Source organism: Gopherus flavomarginatus, chromosome 8 (assembly GCF_025201925.1).
Source record: "Gopherus flavomarginatus isolate rGopFla2 chromosome 8, rGopFla2.mat.asm, whole genome shotgun sequence".
Taxonomy (NCBI): domain Eukaryota; kingdom Metazoa; phylum Chordata; order Testudines; family Testudinidae; genus Gopherus; species Gopherus flavomarginatus.
In genome coordinates, this window is record NC_066624.1 from 92,812,672 (window position 1) to 92,834,440 (window position 21,769).

The following is a 21,769-nucleotide window of genomic DNA, read 5'->3' on the forward strand; positions in this document are numbered from 1 at the left end:
TCTTCGGTCCGCCGCAGGCCGGGGAGAAGTATGTTGCGGACCCTGGGCTTGATGGTACGCCCAGGGAGTCCAAAACCCCCACTGCTGTGGCCCTTGGTCTTGAGGCGGAGGGTCCTGGAAGAGGGCCGCGTGTCTGTCCGGGCCCAGCATATAAATGCTGTCTGCCTGAGAGGAGACCGATGGCTGCCTCGAAGGCCATGGAGGTGCCAAACTTGGCTGATAGGCCTCCCTCAGTCCCGACGCCGACGATCCTCTCGGTGCCGAGGATCGGTACTGGGAGCCATACCGGTGCTGGGACCGGGACCGGGATCGGTCTGGTACTCGGTGCCGGGATCCGGACCGGGACCTGCCTCCAGCTCGGTGCCGGGATCGGGACCGCGATCTACGTCCGATGCGGTGCCGGGATGGCGCTGGGGACTGGGACCTATCACCGACGCGGTGCCGGGAGGTCGACCGGGACCGGGACCTGCCACCGGCTCGGTGCCGGGAGGTCAACTGGGGAGTTGATCACCGACGCGAATGGCTCCTAGAGTCCCGCTGCTGGTATGGAGAAGAGCCAGACCGGGACCATACCGACGTCGACCTGCGTCACGAGTGCGACCGGTGCCACCTAGGAGAGCGGTGCCGGGACTGCGAGCGGCGCCGAGAGCGTGAGCGTCCACGCCGTTGGGGCCTTGAAGGCGATCGATGCCTGGATTCCAGAGACGGCGCTCTCATCTTCGGCTTGCCTCTGGAGATGACCGGTACCGGGGGTTGAGGCTGGGATGGCTCAGTCAGAGCTATCAAGTCCCGTGCCGAAGCGAAGGTCTCCGGCGTGGACGGGACTAATGGCTCGACCCCAGATCTTAAGGGGGAGCTCGGAGGGGCCGGACTCGATGGACCTTCCGGGCCCAGAGTCGACGGGAACCCTGCAGATGGTGCCGCGGCAGAGGTAGGTGCCGGGCGCTCCACACAAGCCTGCCGAGATGATGTCGCAGACGTCAAGTGTCTTTGATCGGATCCCGATGCCGGGGATGGACAGTGCCAGGGTGTCTTTCCAGTGCCGGCGCGGTCCGGTGCCGGTGTAGAGGTGGCCGGCTGCGCTGATGGTACCTGATTCAGTGCCGCTTCCATCAAGAGAGTCCGCAGTCTTTGATCTCTCTCTTTCTTTGTTCGAGGCTTAAAGGCCTTGCAGATGTGACACTTCTCGGCGATATGCGATTCCCCGAGGCACTTCAGGCACGTGTCATGGGGATCGCTAGTTGGCATCGGCCTCTTGCAGATCGAGCACTGCTTGAAGCCCGGCGAACCAGGCATGGGCCCGGTGCCGGGCGCCGGGAAGGGCAATGGCCCAACCCGCGAATAAGTTCTATAAACTATATACGCTAACTACTAATTACTATACAACTCTAACTGTATTATTAAACTATTTACAACTACAACTATTGACAGTAACGAAGGAGAGCTAGGGACGTGGAGGACAGCAAGCCGCACTCCACAGTTCCAGCAACCGACATGGCGGTAAGAAGGAACTGAGGAGCGGGCGGGCCGGCAGGCGTATATATCAAGCGCCATGGCGGCACCACTCTAGGGGGTGACCTGCCAGCCCACTGGAGTTGCTAGGGTAAAAAGTTTCCGGCAGACGTGCACGCACACCTAACTAGAATGGATATAAGCAATCACTCGAAGAAGAAGGAGCAGTTCTTAGATGGTGTTCCCGAGGAAATAGAAAGGTACATCCTAGATGGGAAACCCACAACGGTAATCGAGGCGGGGGAGATTGGAGCCAAATGGATGGAAGTGGCAGAAAAGAAAAAAGCTACTGTCAAGGGGAACGAATACCCCAGAGGGCACACCGACAATAAACCCTACAACCGAGGGCAGCCAAAGACCCCACCTACAACCCAAGGAAAGCCACAGACGCCCTGTTCTTCCACCTCACCAGTCTCCAGTAACCCACCTCGACCCAGTGACCAGTCAGCTGGAAGATGCTTTAAGTGTAATGAACTGGGACATATAAAGGCCAACTGCCCAAAGAACCCCAACCGAGTGCAGTTCATTACACCACCATCACACCAAAGATCCCCAGGCCCAGATGCCTCTCAAATATCCTTGGAGTGAAGGGAAATTTTGAGAGTGGGCGGAAAGAAGGTTACCGCGTGGAGAGACATGGGGGCACAATTGTCAGCTATCCACCAATCCTTCGTCGACCCCAAATTCATCAACCCAAAGGCCCAAGTGACAATTTACCCCTTCATGTCACAAGCTGTAGACTTGCCTACAGCTGAACTACCTGTCCAGTACAAAGGCTGGTCAGGAATGTGGACTTTTGCAGTCTAGGACAATTATTCCATCCCCATGCTACTTGGGGAAGACTTGGCCAACCAGGTGAAGCGGGCCAAGAGAGTGGGAATGGTTACCCGCAGCCAAACCAGACAAGCTTCCAGACCCATTCCTGTTCCTGAGCCGTCCACAGAGGCCCTGTCTGTGTTACAAGAGACCCAGACAGAGGTAGTGGACCCGGATCCCATGCCAACAACGGAAACAGCCACAGTGCTTCCAGTCACAGACCAGGAACTGGAAAAGCAGCCAGCACCAGAACAGTTGCCAGCACTGACGACAGTGCTTGCAAATCCACCTTCAACCCCAACGCCAGAGGGCGCCAGCGACCCTGAACTGGCAGAAGCAGCAGACAACCACACCCAAGAGGCTCAGCCAGAGCCTGAAATAACCCTTGGTGCACCAGCAGAGAGCGGTTCACCAGCAACGGAAACAACCCCATCACATACATCACTTCCAGAGGGACCAAGCCCAAGTCCACAGTCTAAAGAAGAACTGGTGTCTCCAGCTTCAAGGGAACAGTTCCAGACTGAGCAGGAAGCAGATGACAGCCTTCAGAAAGCTTAGGCGGCGGCACGGAGCACCCCACCGCCTCTCAGCTCTTCTAATCGATCCCGGTTTGTTGTAGAACAAGGACTTTTGTACAAGGAAACTCTTTCTGGTGGATACCAGGAAGACTGGCATCCGCAAAAACAGTTGGTGGTTCCAACTAAGTACCGGGAAAAGCTCTTAAGCTTAGCCCATGATCATCCCAGTGGCCATGCTGGGGTGAACAGAACCAAAGACCGGTTGGGGAAGTCCTTCCACTGGGAGGGGATGGGCAAGGACGTTGCCAAGTATGTCCGGTCTTGTGAGGTGTGCCAAAGAGTGGGGAAGCCCCAAGACCAGGTCAAGGCCCCTCTCCAGCCACTCCCCATAATTGAGGTCCCATTTCAGCAAGTAGCTGTGGATATTCTGGGCCCTTTCCCAAAAAAGACACCCAGAGGAAAGCAGTATATACTGACTTTCGTGGACTTTGCTACCCGATGGCCGGAAGCAGTAGCTCTAAGCAACACCAGGGCTAAAGCTGTGTGCCTGGCCCTAACAGACATTTTTGCCAGGGTAGGTTGGCCCTCCAATATCCTTACAGATTCAGGATCTAATTTCTTGGCAGGGACCACGAAAGAACTGTGGGAAACTCATGGGGTGAACCACTTGGTTGCCATCCAGTACCACCATCAAACCAATGGCCTGGTGGAAAGGTTTAATGGAACTTTGGGGGCCATGATACGTAAATTCGTCAATGAACATTCCAATAATTGGGACCTAGTGTTGCAGCAGTTACTTTTTGCCTACAGGGCCGTACCACATCCCAGTTTAGGGTTTTCACTGTTTGAACTTGTGTACGGCCACGAGGTTAACGGGCCATTACAGTTGGTGAAGCAGCAATGGGAGGGGTTTACACCTTCTCCAGGGACTAATATTCTGGACTTTGTAAGCAACCTACAAAACACCCTCCGACACTCTTTAGCCCTTGCTAAAGAAAACCTAAAGGATGCTCAGAAAGAGCAAAAGGCCTGGTATGACAAACATACCAGAGAGCGTTCCTTCAAGGTAGGAGACCAGGTTATGGTCTTGAAGGCGCAACAGGCCCATAAGATGGAAGCATCATGGGAAGGGCCATTCACAGTCCAAGAGCGCCTAGGAGCTGTTAACTACCTCATAGCCTTTCCCAATTCCTCCCTAAAGCCCAGAGTGTACCATGTTAATTCTCTAAAGCCCTTTTATTCCAGAGACTTACAGGTTTGTCAGTTTACAGTCCAGGGAGGAGATGACGCTGAGTGGCCTGACAGTGTCTACTACGAAGGGAAAAAAGACAGTGGCGTGGAAGAGGTGAACCTCTCAACCACCCTGGAACGTCTGCAGCAGCAACAAATCAAGGAGCTGTGCACTAGCTTCACCCCATTGTTCTCAGCCACCCCAGGACGGACTGAATGGGCAATACCACTCCATTGACACAGGTAATGCTCACCCAATTAGAACCCCACCCTACCGGGTGTCTCCTCACGCCCAAGCTGCTATAGAACGGGAGATCCAGAACATGCTACAGATGGGTATAATACGCTCATCTACCAGTGCATGGGCATCTCCAGTGGTTCTGGTACCCAAACCAGATGGGGAAATACACTTTTGCGTGGACTACCGTAAGCTAAATGCGGTAACTCGTCCAGACAACTATCCAATGCCATGCACCGATGAGCTATTGGAAAAGTTGGGACGTGCCCAATTCATATCTACAATAGACTTAATCAAGGGGTACTGGCAAGTACCGCTAGATGAACCTGCCAAGGAAAGGTCAGCATTCATCACCCATGCGAGGGTGTATGAATTTAATGTACTTCCTTTCGGGCTGCGAAATGCACCCGCCACCTTCCAGAGGCTGGTAGATGGTCTACTAGCAGGACTGGGCGAATATGCAGTTGCCTACCTCAATGATGTGACCATTTTTTCAGACTCCTGGCCCGAACACCTAGAACACCTGGAAAAGGTCTTTGAGCGAATCAGGCAGGCAGGACTAACAGTTAAGGCCAAAAAGTGTCAAATAGGCCAAAACAGTGTGACTTACCTGGGACACCAGGTGGGTCGAGGAACCATAAACCCCCTACAGGCCAAGGTGGATGCTATCCAAAAGTGGCCTGTCCCAAAGTCAAAGAAACAGGTCCAATCCTTCTTAGGCTTGGCCGGGTACTACAGGCGATTTGTACCACACTACAGCCAAATCGCTGCCCCACTGACCGACCTGACCAAAAAGACCCAACCAAATGCAGTTAAGTGGACTAATGAGTGTCAGAAGGCCTTTACCCAGCTTAAGGCGACGCTCATGTCTGACCCTGTGCTAAGGGCCCCGGACTTTGACAAGCCATTCCTAGTAACCACAGATGCATCTGACCGTGGTATAGGAGCAGTTCTCATGCAGGAAGGATCGGATCTCAACTTCCATCCTGTCGTGTTTCTCAGCAAAAAACTGTCTGAGAGGGAAAGTCACTGGTCAATCAGTGAAAAGGAATGCTATGCCATTGTGTACGCCCTGGAAAAGCTACGCCCATACGTTTGGGGACGGCGGTTCCAGCTACAGACCGACCATGCTGCGCTAAAGTGGTTTCATACTGCCAAGGGGAACAACAAAAAACTTCTTCGATGGAGTTTAGCTCTCCAAGATTTTGATTTTGAAATTCAACACATTTCAGGAGCTTCTTACAAAGTAGCTGATGCCCTCTCCCGTGAAAGTTTCCCAGAATCCAGTAGTTAAAAAGTGTTCTTAAAATGTAGAAGTCTGTTAGTTATATACTTAGTAGTATATGTAAAGGTGCATGTGTTGTATTAATCTGTTTATTTTAGAGTTCTAGGAAGAAATCGCCGCCAGCGAGGTTCCCCACTTTCTGCGATTTGGGGGGCGTGTCATAAACAGATTGTTAAGGGTTAATGTCTCTTGTACCTGTAACGGGTTACAAGCAGGGAACTGGACACCTGACCAGAAGACCAATCAGAAGACAAGATACTTTTAAATTTGGGCAGAGGGAAGCTTTTGTGTGTGTTCTTTGTCCGTTGTGTGTTCTTCTCTCGGAGGGTCTGAGAGAGACCAGACATTACTACAGGCTCTCTAAGTTTCTTTTCAAATAGTAAGTAAAAACAGGCGGTTTAGGCTTTTTGATTGTTTTACTCGATTTGCAATTGTGGATCTGGCTGGTTAACTTTTGTGTGTGTAGGTGCTGGGAATATTTTGATTTGTATTGGTACTGGGGGGAAAGTCTCTTTCTGGTGTCTGTAAGCTATAGGACCCTGTAATATTTACATCTTGAAGTTACAGAGACAATTCTTTACTTTTTCCTTTCTTTTATTAAAAGATTTCTTTTTAGAGAACCTGATTGATTTTTTTTTTTTGGATCAGTATCTCCCAGGATAGCCCAGGGAGGAAATTCTGGGAGGGGGAAAGGTGGGGGAATGGTTTATTTCTCCTTGTTTTAAGAACCCAAGAAATCTGGGTTCTTGGGGTCCCCAGGGAAGGTTGGGGAGGTCAAAGTGCCCCAAAACACTATATTTTTGGGTGGTGGCAGTGCTATCAGATCTAAGCTGGTAATTAAGCTTAGAGGATTCAGGTGCTAGTATCTCATTTTCTGAACTCTAAAGTTCAGATCTGAGAGGGAATGCTATGGCAAAGCAATTGTAGTCAGCACAGGGAAGTTCCACAATTGTAAACAGAAGGGAGATGGGTCAATGCTATGAAAATTAACTCTCCTGGGAAATATAGGGTATAATCCCTGGCTGCTAATAAAATTAATTGTAAACGTCCATGGCTGTGAGCTATTGCCAAGCACATTATTTAATTGCTTCTAATTTCCCAGTGATTGCATTACCTTTATTTAGGTTATTGTTTTAAAATATTTAGGGCTCTCCTATATTATAATATCTTATATAAACCCAGATTTAATTTTACTACCTCATTATTCCTGAGGGAATTCTGCACTAGTGTGCATGCGCACAATTAATGAGCCCCACATGCTTTTAACTTTTTGCAAAGAAAAAACTTCTGCCAAAATGTTGCTGGAGTTCTGCCTTTTGACCACCAGAGGACACTGTCACAATAGACCAAAAAAGCAGCTCCCCATCAGCTAGGGAAAAGAGAGAGCCTATCATCCTCACAGCAGGCCAAGTCAGGAGACAGAGGCCATGGGGAGACAGGCAGTGTTGGGTGCTAGGGAAGTCAGACAAGGGCTCATAAGAGCTATTGGGGAGGACAGACTGGTGCAGGGGCTGAATGGGAGTGGAGGCACAGGGCCACAGTGGGGAGGGAGATACAGGGCAACATGGTGATGGAGGAGGGGTGCAGAGCTACATAGGGACAGGGGGTGGCTGGGTGAGGGCACAGACATATGGGGACAGGGAAAGTGGGTAGAGGGACAGGTGGAGACGGGCTGCAAGGACAGATGGGGGTGCAGGGACACATGGGGACAAGGGCAGATGCGCCTGACTGAATGAGACAAGTTAGGGGTCAGCCAAGGTCTGCATGGGGGAAGCTCCCTAACAATCCCTCCCTGTGTCACCGCTCAAAAAAAAAAAACTTGTTCCATACTTTTCCCACCCTACCCAACAACCCTCCAAGTTCATACCCTGTCTCCTTCCCAGCAATTTTACTTCTCTCTCCTTCACCTCCTCCATTATCCATGACTCTCTTTGCACTGCTTCTGAGGAGTGCAGGAAATACGGTTCTGTACTGTAGTTTAAATGAATTATTACTCAGAGTTTTGTATTAATATGACTAGTAAGGAATCTATTTGTCGAAAAAACATTTCCTGAATCTTTTTTGTTGTCTGTATTGTTACAGATATACTTGCTGACAAGTATTTTTAACTAAATGACCCAAAATAATTGAAACTGATCTGATTATATTTTGCTATTTTGACAAATAAAATATGCAGAATTTTAAAATATTTTCCACAGTATTTTTAATTTTTTGGTGCATAATTGCCCCAGGAGCAACATCATATTGTTCTCCTATAACATTGCTGAATTGATTAAATGTATTAAAATGTTCTGGTGCACACCCAAGACTCTAATTTACAAATACTGCATTTAAAGGGTCACTCATCATAAGATCGTGTTTCTTTTGTTTGCTCTTTACATCCTTATGTTACACCACAAATTTAGGCTTAATCTAAATTCCATTTCAGATATTTACATGTTTCACTTTTTCCTTTCAGCCAATTTAGTGAAATCACACTTAAATCACAAATGATCACAGTTCTTCTTCTTCTTTGTGATTGTTTTATTAGGAAAATTAATGTTAACACTGAACATCACTGCAGCACTTTTGCCTCATCCCTCTAATTGATTCTGTAGTTCAATTATTTAGATTTTGCTGCATTAAAAAAAGCACTTATCCTAACCTTTATTCTGACTCAGAATTCCTACTAGGCTCCAATTCTGCAATTGATAGCATGCTGGTAGACTGCTGCACAAGTCTCCTTTAACTTTCCCTTTTTATAGCTATTTGTTTAATTAGGATGATAGTTAATCAGGAATTGTGTTAATTAAACTGTGTTTTATTCAAATGTTGTGTTTCTAGTCTTTTTATAGTATCATGACTTGTAGTTGGCTTTGTATTGGTAATTACTGTATTTACATAACATATGTAATTGATCAATTGACATCTACGATGGCTGACCTGCAGTGGTTTATTTCATGTGTGTGACTTGAAGCTTTTGAATAGAGGTGGTGTTTCTTCCTCAAGACTGGAGATGGGGAGGAGGTATTTTTCTTTTCTTTTTGTTCGAAAAATACTGAGAGTCAGAACATTCACCATTGCATTTTGGTGATAAATAATCAGAATTATACTTAATACAATATTATTTAAAGACTGAGGAATACCTTTTTGTATTGGAGAATGACAGCCTTTGTTACTTTGTTGCTACAGCTTCTAATCAGCAAGTCTACAGTGGGCTGTATTTGTTGGGCACTCATGTTTATGAAATAATTTTGATTCAGTGTGTACTGTTATTTTTATTTCAACATCAATAATATTGCAGGTCAAAATTAAAATCCTTTGGCAGAGCTGGATGAGGAATCTGCCCACACCACCGGGCTCAAACCAGTGCTTTTAATTAATTCAATTAATTCTCGTAGTAAAGACACAAAATAAACAATTCAAACATGTCAGATTCATGAGTATTATGGGAATTATATTTCAAATTAACTAAAATACTGATTTAAACTACTAAGTCTGTTTACTTCTATTCATTGTAATATTTAAGTAAACAGGGTAGTTATTATGAATCAACAGATCTAGCACATAGCCCTGAATTTAAAAATAAATAAATAAAGATGAATCATTTTAACCACACCCCTATACCTTATATATCAGGGAAAAAACATTTCAAGGGAGATGGACATCCTTTTATTAAAAAAAATCATTGTGGCCTGTTCTCTTTATGACATATGCAGATTAATTTTATCTTCACGAAATTAGTTTGAAACTGCAAAACAGTATGTGTCCTCACCATAAGAAAAATCAAACAATTAATGAATTTACAAAAAAGGTGTTAGCACTGTCATGAATCATCTCAAACTATGGAAAAGAATACATAATGAAACCAAACAGCATTTACCATCAGCAAATAAGTTTCTTTCTAGTTTGTTCACAGCTACAAGCTAAAAAAGTAAAAAATGCAACCAACTTGTAGGCCTGTGTTCAGCTCAGGACAAAACAGTTTCATAACTCGAGAACCATACAGCTGCTGGCCAGAAGGAGCCAAATTCCCATTACCACAGAAACACCCTGGTTTCCCAGGCAACAGAGATTTAAAGTGTGACAGCAGTTGCTTATTAGTGAATAGGTTTCAAAAATTTTTAGAAAGGATTTACCACAGTAACTCATTTTCAGCATGCACTGCCATCACAGCTCAACACTACAGAGTGTGGTCACATGCCTACAGAACCTTGCAAGTTAGGCATGTGCACACATCCCCTAGCACAACAGTCCATTGTTCAAGGGTTCTGTGAAGGAGAACTCTGGTAGATAGGAAAGTGAATTTCTCCATGTTTACTGTCATTACATTCATACACTTCAAAAGACTATCCAAGTAGTTGGTGCTAACATTCGGCACAAGTGTCATGCATTTTTAAAATTCTCCTGTACTGCTTGCTTTCCCATGACTCAACAGTTGAGGATCATGTCCGAGTTGCTCTTGTACAGAGCATTTCCTCTATAGACATTGAGGAAGCAAAAGGTAATGTCTATATTCAGTTTCACTCAGCTCTTGAGAGCAATGTTGAGGAACTGCACAAGCAGTAGTTTGGACATCATCTACAAGGGGTTGAAGTAAAGATGTGAAGTGCAGGGAAAGAGAAATCAGAGGAGAACCCAAAAGATCCAGGAAAAAGGGATCGGGAAAGACAAACAAGTCCCAGGAAGGGAGTTAGCAAAAAATAAGCAAGATCCTTCCTGGGCAATATAGTTAGGCCCATTATTGCGTTTAGAAAATGAGTTTCATTCCAGCAAGAGGGTCATTAAATCTCTGCAGATTTATACAGTCAATAACATGAGACATCTATGTGTTAAGTATTCTCTGTGAGAAACCCTGCAATTTTCTGTTATGACACATCCAAAGCTACCAATTATGACAATATACCAACGAAGGGTTCTTGTCCGTAACTTCATTAACATTTGCCCTGTAAGGGCCCAAATTGCCTGATAATGATTGAAATGTACATGGAAGTATATTAAAGGTAAGATGGAAAGGACTGAGGAATTTAAAAGTCACACAAGAAAAAAAATTGCAAATACATAATTTTATTTTTATTCTTTTATTTTTTAGTATTTATGGACAATAAAATGTACCAAAGAAAAAATGGGTTACCTACCTTTCGTAACTGTTGTTCTTACGTGTTGCTCATGTCCGTTCCATTCTACCTGTGTGTGTGCCCACGTGCATAGTCAGAGATTTCTGCTTTAGTGGTATATGTAGGGCCAGCGGTGACGCCCTCTGGAGTGCTGCGCTCATGTGTTGGTATATTAGGCATCCCTGGCTCTATGCCCTTTCAGTTCCTTCTTGCCAGCAACTCCAACAGAGGGGCAGGAGGACAGGTAATGGAAGGGACATGAGCAACACATCTTGAAGAATAAAAGTTACGAAAGGCAGGTGACCGATTTTTCTTCTTCGAGTGCTTCCTCATGTCTATTCTATTCTAGGTGATTCAAAAGCAGCATCCCTGGAGGTGGGCTCAGTGTTCACGGTCGTGCAGCTTGCAATACTGCTCTGCCAAAGCCAGCATCATCCCAGGCCTGCTGGGTAATCGCGTAGTGGGACGTGAATGTGTGGATGGACGACCAGGTAGCAGCCCTGCAGATATCCTGGATTGGCACCTGGGCCAGGCAAGCTGCCAATGAGGCTTGCCCTCGGTTGAATGGGCGCTCACAATCACCAGTGAAGGCACATTCGCCTTTTCATAGCAGAAATGGATGCAGGTGGTGATCCATGATGAAATTATTTGGGCGGACACTGGACAGCCCTTCATTCTGTTCGCTACCGCAACAAACAGCTGTGTCAACTTATAGAATGGCTTAGCCTTCTACCTCGAAAGAACTAACGCTCTCCTGACATCCAGAGAGTGTAATCTACACTCATCTTATATCCTAGCTGGCATGAAACTGTGAAACTACCTTGGGCGGAAAGGGTAGATGTGGCGGCAGCCAGACCTTGTCCTTGTAGAACACCATGTAGGGAAGTCTGAGGTAAGCGCCATAACCTCAGAACCCCTACAGGCAGATGTTATTGCTGCCAGGAACAAGACCTTCCATGAGAGGAAGTCGGGGAGCCTCAACAGTATGAGATTTAAGTCCACAGAGAGACCGGGTCATGGACCTGAGGGTAGACCCTTGGATGGCACAAAGTACTTGCGCTCTGCCTTCTTGGAGATCGGAGAAGGGGGTTTGCCAGAGGGCATTTGTAATTTTAGCAACCCCCTTATGTAGGGGCAAAGCTACCCTGGCCAAGGCAACAGGGCAGAGAACATTAAAGAAGGAGTCTGTGGATTCCTCTAACTCCTCCACCTGGAGGCCCAAGTTGGTGGCAACCCTCTAGCAGCTCCTGATGCACCTTGGCATCATCCTGGGGCACCAGTGGAGGGGGCCCATCTGGCGATGACAAGGAGGAAGCCAGTAGCATGGGGTCCTCTGCAACCATAGGTGGTCCAGCAGCTTGCTCACCCACTTCCTCCTGTGCCACAACTTCCTGCAGCTCCCACTGGCTGGGATCGGCAATCCGTGGCCACTGGGAGCAGTGGGTGGCCGTGCTTGCGGACAGTCAGTGTAAACAAACTGTCTCGCAGCCAGTCAATGGACTACTCTGACGGGCCAAAGGTTGCTCACCAGTTAGACTATCCATCATCCTCTGTAATACTGACTACTGAGCAAAGCATTTTTTTGAACTCTTAATGTGCTTTTTGTCTTTTAAATGCCTACAGCAAGTAGGGTGGAACCCTGTGCCACTGGGTGTCATCAAATTCTTTTGACAGGTGCTGTTGAAATAATTCAGCAATGTATCAATGATCACCATGTGAATCTAACTATGGTTGAGCACATTCATAGTATTTATCCTACCTGACACCCATAAATGGTTGAGCGGATTCCTTCTTGACTGAGGCTAGGTGCAATGCAAACAGTTATAAAACTGGATTTCTTTTGAATCTTAGATGACTGACAAGGGATTTCCTGGTCTCTGTCACTATTCTTGAGGGTGGCCATATTGGTTCAGATGAATACATGTGTTAACTGGTCAAATCCAAAGCTTCAAGCTTTACTATTGTCTCTTTTTATGTGGTTCAAGTGGTTGGCTCAATAGTGGCTTAACTTCCTAGTTCTTGCATAGCAGATGCTGAAAACACACACACACACACGAAAAAACAAAGTAAGTAAGTTCCTGAAAATCTACATGGTTGACAATGTCCATTGCTGTGCTGGCAATATCACATAAATATTCATTGTTGTTGCTGGAAAATGTGGTGGCAATAGGATCATGCATATTTTATTCCTGCCCGGTCTTCTTTTTGTTTGAAATTAAATTTATCATCATTTGAGACACCAAACCTCCCAGTAAGAAGTAAAGACTTTTGTGTTTATTTTTCTAAAATGCTGCCATTAAGGAAACTATGCTGTTTGCTATGACAACACGTGTGACTACGAATATTTAGGAAGAAATTAATTTAAAATATCATGCATTTATCATCCAAATACTTTGCCCAGAGTAAAAATGGAACATATTAATAGCTATACTGAACTCTCTCACCACCATAGCCCTCGGGCAGCCTGCACCCCAAACCCCTCATCCCTGGCCCTACCCCAGAGCCCTCACCCCACCTCCAGACCCCAATCCTCTGTCCCAGCCCTGAACCCCCCTCCCTCACTCCAAACCCCTCAGACCCACCCCCACCACATGAATTTTGTTATGTGCATCAATGTGGAGGTGATGTGTGGTACACATCACCTCCACATTGGTGCACATAACAAAATTCATTCCGCACATGCGGGAAAAATTAGAGGGAACACTGGTCGACAGCTTTGGATGTGGCATGACAGAAAACGACAGGGTTTCTTGTAGAGAACTTTTAACACAAGTTCTCTCAGGTTATTGCCTAAATAAAATTGTACAGAATATATAGTGCCCCTTTCACTGGGATGGAATGACACAACAATAGGTCTCAGCATATGCCCTATGGTTTTAGGGTGGAGATTAAGCTTTTTCTAGGTACCAATCTGGACTGGCACCCAAAAGAAACACAAAAATAAGACATCATCCCTAAAGGATTTTCTTTGCCTCTCCAAAGAAAAGCATGAATGATGGGAGGGGTAAAGTTCCTCCCTTACAGAGCTTTCAATTAAGGGCCTCCAACAACAAAAACTGGAATGGTCATAATTTTATCTTGAATTAGTAAAATTGCAGTCTAGATAAACAATTAAGAATAGTTATTGTATATATCCCATAGTTACGCTTCAATTTGCCAGCCTGGTTTGGTTTTCTTTGTACAAAGAATTTAGAGTTCACAGAATTTCTTTTTTAAAACAAGTCTTTTAGTTTAAGTAGATCAAAATTGTCTAACACTTTTTTTTAAGACACTGCATTTCACAACTAAAGGTCCTGAAACTACTTAACTAATTCATGACTCAAGCTATTGTGTAGGAATAAAATTATATCTGGGTAACAACTAGCATGCCAAATTACAGATGGATGTGATCTAAATACTATTTAGATTTATAACAAAAGACACCAGTAACAGGGCTGCTAACATCATAGTATTATATTGCTAAATAAAATTATTTTTAATTTTCAAAATTTAACAAAAGTGATGACAATCTGTACTTCCAAAACAACATAATGTCTTCAAAATGTAAAATCTTTGCCAAGATAACATACCATTCTCTTAAACCATCCCGTCAATGTGCAGTGGCAGTCAAAGAACCTAACAGAATGTTGGGAATCATTAAGGGATAGCTAATAAGATGGAAAATATCATATTGCCCCTATATAAATCCATGGTATGCCTACAACTTGAATACTGCATACAAATATGGTTGCCCCATCTCAAAAAAGATATACTGGAATTGGAAAAGGTTCAGAAAAGGACAACAACAATGATTAGAAGTATGGAATAGCTTCCGTATGAGGACAGATTAATAAGATTGGGACTTTTCAGGCTGGAAAAGAGACGACTAAACGGGGATATGATAGAGGTCTATAAAATCACGATGGGTGTGGAGACAGTAAATAAGGAAATGTTATTTACTCCTTCTCATAACACAAGAATTAGGGTCACCAAATGAAATTAGTATACAGCAAGTTTAAAACAAACAAAAGGAGTATTTCTTCACACAACACACAGTCAACTACTGGAACTCTTCGCCAGAGGATGTGGTGAAGGCCAAGATTATAACAGAGTTCAAAAAAGAACTAGATAAATTAATGGAGGATAGGTCCATCAATGGCTACTATCCAGGATGGGCAAGAATGGCATCCCTAGCCTCTGTTTGCCAGAAACTGGGAATGGGCGACAGGGGATAGATCACTTGATGATTACCTGCTCTGTTCAGTCCCTCTGGGGCACCAAGCCTTGGTCACTGTTGGAAGACATGATACTGGGCTACATGGACCTTTGGTCTTACCCAGTATGGCTGTTCTTATGTTCTTATTCACAATGTTAATAGTGCAGTTATCTTAACTCTACATTTTAGATACTTACGAACTCTTTACCAAAAAAAAAAAACAACTACAACATGCTTATAAAGGTTCTCTCCATGTAATAATTCCTACTGAAAACATTAGTTTGAAGGTCAAAATTTAATTTAAACATTTGTAGACAAATCATTTTTTAAAAAGTAGATTTGTGATCGGTTTGCTTCTTTATGATAAAAGTAGACCTGAAGGACGCTTTTTTTTTGGTTGGTTTACTTTTTAAGGCTCTTCCCCCTGTTTGATTTTCATGATAGAAATTCAAGTCTGGTCTATCCCTGGCTCAGGAGGTCTCAGAGCTGCTGTGGTCTGAATGGTGAGTGTCTTGAGTACCTTTCTTAAAGAGACAGTACACTGTTTCTGAGATTTCCCCAACAGCCAGCTCTCACAGTCTCTGTCATACACACCACACTCTCTCTCTCTCTCTCTCTCTCCCTGCACCCCATCTCCTCAGAGTTGGGGAAGGGAGACAACAGGGCTCAGGACAGAGCAGGAGAGCTTTCAGTGAGTATCTTAAAGAGACAGCACACAGCTTTCCTCAGCAACCAGCACACACACTGTCCGTGTGTGTGTCTGTCTGTCTGTCTGTGAGAGAGAGAGAGACATGCACACACACACACACACAAACACAGTCTCTGCGTCTTTCACACACACCTCCCAACACATACTTGTATTATTGTTGTTACTTCTTGGTACTTCCTGCAATGCATATATATTCTTTGTAATTTTATTCTTGCAAAGTGTTATTTTAGTGTTTTAACTGGTCTATGCATTTCATAATTTTTATTTCTCTTACACTTAAATGTAATTATTTGAGTATTGAGTTCTAAATGGCTAACGTGTCCTGGCTGGGGTAATTATTCCTATGGTAACTTTTAAAAAATATATATTATATCTAGGTTTTTTGTTTCATGTATGATGCACATGAAGTCCATTGTCCTTATTCTGCTGCTCTGACTCCTTCCTTGCCTTAGAACCATGAAATCTATCATTTCATGATCACTTTCACCTAAATTGTCTTTCACCTTCAGATTTGCTACCAATTCCTCTCTTTTGGTCCATATCAAGTCTAAAATGGCTTTGCCCCCGTTTCTTCCTCCACTTTCTGTAATAAAAAAGTTGTTCCTAATATATTCCAAGAACTTATTATTTGAAATTTTGTTTTACCATATTACTTTAACTACCCAGGCAGCCATTGGAAAAGTTCTTCATTACTACCAGGTCTGATGGAGTACTGTGTCCGACTCTGCGTGCCACACTTTAGGAAAGATATGGATAAATTTGAGAGTCCAGAAGACAGCAACAAAAATGATCAAAGGTTTAGAAAAGCTGACCTATTAGGAAAGGTTACATGTGTAGTCTTGTGAAAAGAAGACGGAGGGAGGATCTGATAACTGTCTTCCAATAAGTTGATGAGTTGTATAAAAAGGTCTGTGATCAATTGTTCTCCATGTCCACTGAAGGTAGAGCAAGAAGTAGTGGGCTTAATCTGCAGCAAGGGAGATTTAGGTTAGATATTAGGAAAACTTTCTAGCTACAAGGGTAGTTAAACTCTGGAAGTCTTCCTAGGGAGGTTGTGGAATGCCCATCATTGGAGGTTTTTAAGAACAAGTCAGACAAACACCTGTCAGGGATGGTCTAGGTTTACTTGTTCCTGCTGCAGTGCAGGAGGCTGGACTCTGTGACTTCTTGAGGTCCCTTCCAGCTATAAATTTTTCTGATTCTCTGAATTAATGTTAGGCATGGTAAGAAAATTTTCAAAAGTATTCATAGTGTAGATAAGGCCATACAATCTTTCAGGATAGGGAAGACCTGAATTTCTGTTGTAAAAAGCAAGGGGATAAAGGAGCAAACAGATGGTCAGATTCATTTTCAGGTCACCTTTAAGCAGAAAGGTAACAAAGTTTATTCTCAAAAAGCATGGCTCAGTCTCATCTCTTAAAAAGATGTTCCCTATTTCATGTTCATAAAAACTAGTGGAGCTTTGCCTTAAAGAGTTTCCCACAGCGCTGGTATCACTTGTGATACCACTTTTCAGCAAGATGTCATGCACCAGCAGTTCATATTGCTTACAGCGAATCAAATTTACTTGTATATAAACTGACTATTTTTGTTCCTGGTCTCCTTTCCTTAACCGTAAATTGTGTCCTTAAGGGTGTCCTTAAATTGTTAGCTCTGCAGAGAAGCCACAATCTTTCTTCAGTGTTTGAAATGCACTTAGTACATAATGGGTACTACCATAAATAAATAAGATTTTGAATTTAGAGTCCTGGGCTTACCATAGAGAGTGGAACTTTAAAATTGCTTCAACAATTAACAAAAGAGTAACAAAGAAGAACTGGTGGATATAGTGGTGGATATTTAGACTTTTTCTAAGAACTTTTGATACGAGTACTTCACCAGATATTGTTAAGGAAACTTGCTAACTATGAAGCAAGAGATAGCACCTTCCAATACACATAGTGAAATCAAAATACATTAGCGGGTACCCCAGGAATCATGGTACTGGTAGGATAGGGGCTAGATTCACAAGAGACTTAAGCCACTACTGGCCTCCACATGTGCATAAATCCAACATTTAGATACCACTGACATTCACAAATCCACCAGTCAGCTGCCACCTAACCCTATAGGCACATGAGTTTCTGCTGGTGGGCATGCACAAAACTGCCTACATCCTGATGCCAAGCTGCTTGGTGCCCCAGCTCATGCCTAAACCCCAACAGGATTCTCAGACTGGGCATTACCTCCCCTGTGTGTACATCCCATGATACCCAATAGCCCAGTGACCACATCCCAGGTGAGGACCCTAACCACTGAGCTATAGAGTCAGAAAAATGGCAAGAAATTATCTATTGCACAGTAAATATGTATACAAAATGGAACAGCTTCAACATGGCAGATTTCAGGAAGGCCAACCAAAAAATACCTAATAGCGTGGGGGTGAGGGCACTCTCCTAGGAGAGGGGAGACCTGGGTTTAAGTCCCGACTCCAAATCCAACAGAGTTGGGATTTTAAGACAAGTCTCCCCACTCCCAGGTGAGTGACTTAACCACTAAGCTATTGGCTATAATACAGATGCTCCAGGGGTTACGCAAGACCCGACTTATGCAAATTTGCACTTACGGCAAAAGTTCCATAAGCCAGAAATAGGATTTTCAAATTGCGGAAATATTTGTGTAACGTACAGTTATACATTTCTGACTTATGCAAAATTCCAATTATGCAAGGCTTTCCGGAACAGAATGATTGTGTAAGTCGGAGGGCAGCTATAGGGTGGTGTTCTCTCACTATTCCCCACCCCCAAGAAAAGGCTAATCTGGCATGGGTGCGTACTCCAGGAAAAAGTCCATGGCTGTGAATCCTGGACACAGACAGCCACCTCCCTCTAGCCTGTCAGTCAGGCAGCTAAAGCCAGATTAATGGAAATCCAGCACTTAAGCCCCACTTTCTCCTCTGCTTTTCACTTCTGGCCAGCTTAGTCAGCTGCTTTCTTGCTAGCTTCTCTGAATTCCTTTCTTAGGCTATGTTTCCACTGTGCACCTTGTAATGGCACAGCTGTGCCGCTGCAGCCATGCAGTTGTAAGGTAAGCAGTGTAACCGACAAAGCACTGTCCACACCAGGGCCGTCCCTAGGCATACGCAGCATACACGGCTGCATAGGTCACCATTCCCCTTGTTGGCCGCAGCTGAAATCCTCTTCTCCTGCCCCTCACCCATGCTGGTCCCACAGCCTTCTCCCCGCCCCTTCCCTCACTCCTCAGCCGGCTGGCTGAGGGCTCCAGCCTCTGAGTCCATCTCAGCACCGGGGAGCCCAGAGCGGTGCACCCTTGGCCCACCGCCACCCGGAGCGGAATTCCTCCCTGGACCATGCCTGCCTGCACCACTTGGTCTCCAGAGGGGGCCAGGCTTGGCCAGGATAGAAGTGAAACTTCCATGTGAGTGGGGAGGGAGGAAGGGAGAACTTAAAGTGACAGTGTGCTCACTGTCTCACACTTCCCTAACACACACATAGTCTGCCACACACACTCTGCCTCTCACGCCTCAATCCCCCAATACAGATTGTTACACACAGTCTCACACTCCCCAACACACACACTGTCAGTCTCACACACACTGACGCGCTCTCTCTCTCTCTCTCTCACTCACACACACACACACACACACTTGTATTATTGTTGTTATTACTGCTTGGTACTTCCTGTCAAAATGTTCATGGTGAGTCAGGAGCTGCTAGGGACTGCAGGAGGTAGGGTGACCAGACAGCAAGTGTGAAAAATCGGGATGGGGATAGGGATAATAGGAGCTTATATAAGAAAAAGATCCAAAAATCAGGACTGTCCCCATAAAATCGGGACATCTGGTCACCCTAGCAGGAGGGCTGTGGGCTCTAGCAAGATGCAGCCTCCATATGAAGCAGGAAGCCTGTATTGAGTCACTGCCACAGCGTCTGTTGCATACGAAGCTCAGCGTGTGTGTCAGCAACGGGGAGGGGTGTTCTGGGGGTCCATGGGTGGGGGTGGTGGCTGTGCCCCCCGACACACTGGGGTCAGCGGCGCCAGCTGGGTACCTCCTTCAATGGAGCATAGGGGCACCAGTTTAATAATACTGCGTAGGGCTCCATAAATCCTAAGGATGGCTCTGGTCCACACTGGTGCTTTCCGTTGGTAAAACTTTTGTCTTTCGGGGTTGTTTTTCTTCCACACCCCTGAGCAACAAAAGTTTTAACAAGAAAAGTGCAATGTAGATATAGCCTTAACCACCCAACTGTTCCGTGTATGCCTGGGCACCTACCACTGAAAAGCAGAGTACTTAGGGGTTAGGCATTGCAATGCAATTGCAATGCTCAGCACTGAAATAGCTAAGTCCCCTTTGTGAACCCAGGACCTGCGGCTTAATGTCTATATTAATGACCTGGAAGAAGGGGTGAACAATGAAATGACATTTGCTGAAAAATACAAATATAGAATAATAGAAAATAACAAACAGGCCATCCCTCATCTCTGGGCAATAGTGCGGAATTAAGCAGCATTATAATGACCCCTCTAGTTCTATGCACTGCTGTTGTCACCATGTCAGTCCTAGGATATTAGAGACACAATGTGGGTGAAATAATATCTTTTAACTTGGTCCACTAACGATATGACCTCAACCACCTTGTCCCCCACAAGTCCTAGTTTTTTCCACACAAAACGATATTTCTGCTTAGGAAGAACACACTGCTAGAGCCTGTGCTGAGCACAATCCTTAGGTCCAACTTGTGCAGCAATTCAGCAATTAGCTGGCCTGGGATAGCTCAGTCAGAGGAGAGCAGCAGACCCTGACTCCCTGAGCTTTCTTGTCCCGACAGTGGTCTCAGTAGCCCCAGCTGAACAAAGAAAAGGATCCAAACACACTGACAAGGAAGCATCAGCCCTTCTCAGTCACAATCTTCTCCCCCTCAGAACTAACTGGTGCATTTTAGCAGGGCTGCTAAAAAGCCTGACTGCCCTTACTCAATATGAGCTGTCACAGCAGCATCAAATGAACTCCTCGTGTCAGTAGGTCCATAGTTTGTGAAGCACTTTCTTATGAACAGTACTACAGGAATGTAAGGTACAATTAAATCCTTTTTGTAATTAAAAAGGGGAGGACAGGACATACCCACTGTAAAGGGTAGAGGCAGCAGTTTTCTGTCCCAGTTCAACTATAACTTTAGCAGGAAACACTTTCAATGTACACACCTTTCAGTAAAAATCTCAAGACACCTTTATAAACATTCAGCGTGTTTATTAGCACGAGTTACTTGAATTCAGACATTTCACGGCAGTCCCCGTGAAGGAGCCACTATGCCCACAGCCACGAAGAGGGCAGGCGACGCGCCCTGCAGCCCGCAGCGAGCGAGCCCGTGGCAGCGCCTGCAGACCAGCTCGCGGGAGTCCTGCCAGCAGCACCCGGAGAAGAAGGGGCGGCAGCTTGACTCTCATCAGACAAATACACCGCGCTGCCGGGGCACAGGGACCCTGGCTAACGCCCGTCTTGAGCTGGCCCCTACTAGAGCAATGGCGGGTAGGGGCTACAGCCCGCAGTCTGACCAGTGCCTTCCCCTTTAAGGGCCCCACAATCCCCAACGCTTTAGTCCTTCCCGTCCGTTAATCCCTTTACCCACGCCAGGCCACAGGGCCCCCCGCTCAGCTTCCCCGCGTCCCTCTCCCCCGCCCCCGCGCGGGCAGCCGTAGCAGGGAGACTCACCTCGCCCGCACAGGATTCCCCTCAGGCAGCCACTGACACCCTCCCTGCTAGGTTTCCCAGCCCGTTGCTAGCCGCTAAACCCCTCCCCTGACCCCCTCCTATCAGAGGCTCCCTCCGGGAAGGAAGGCAGAGACGCTACGGAACCCCGTGCCGCGCATGCGTCGCTAAGACCCGGCAGCCAACCGGCAGCCGCGGAACGTTCAGTTCAAAAGAAAACCTGAGGCGACTAGCGGCGATTGAAGGGTTCGTGCTTTCAAACTAACGACACCTCAAGCAAACGGCCGTTAACGGCTATTTAGTTTAAGCTGTGCCAGAGCTGTAGTTACACTGCCCTCCCTCCTGCCCCGGGGGGACTCTTCCCACCTGCCCAACACATCTAGGCCGGGTCTACGCTAAAAAAATTAGGTGGGTGGAAAAATCCACACAACGCTGGGTGATGTGTGAAGCCAACCCAAATCCC

The 21,769-nt window shown here is 45.7% G+C and overlaps 1 protein-coding gene across 1 annotated transcript in view; it reads right to left on the minus strand.

Moving 5' to 3' along the window:
• Positions 1–21,391, minus strand: part of TRIM59 (tripartite motif containing 59) — a 33,370-nt gene extending 11,979 nt beyond the window's left edge. The window contains exon 1 of the mRNA XM_050966058.1: positions 21,310–21,391. The gene's annotated coding sequence lies outside the window, so the exon portion shown is untranslated. The remainder of the gene's footprint in view (positions 1–21,309) is intronic.
• Between the last annotated feature and the right edge of the window lie 378 nt (positions 21,392–21,769).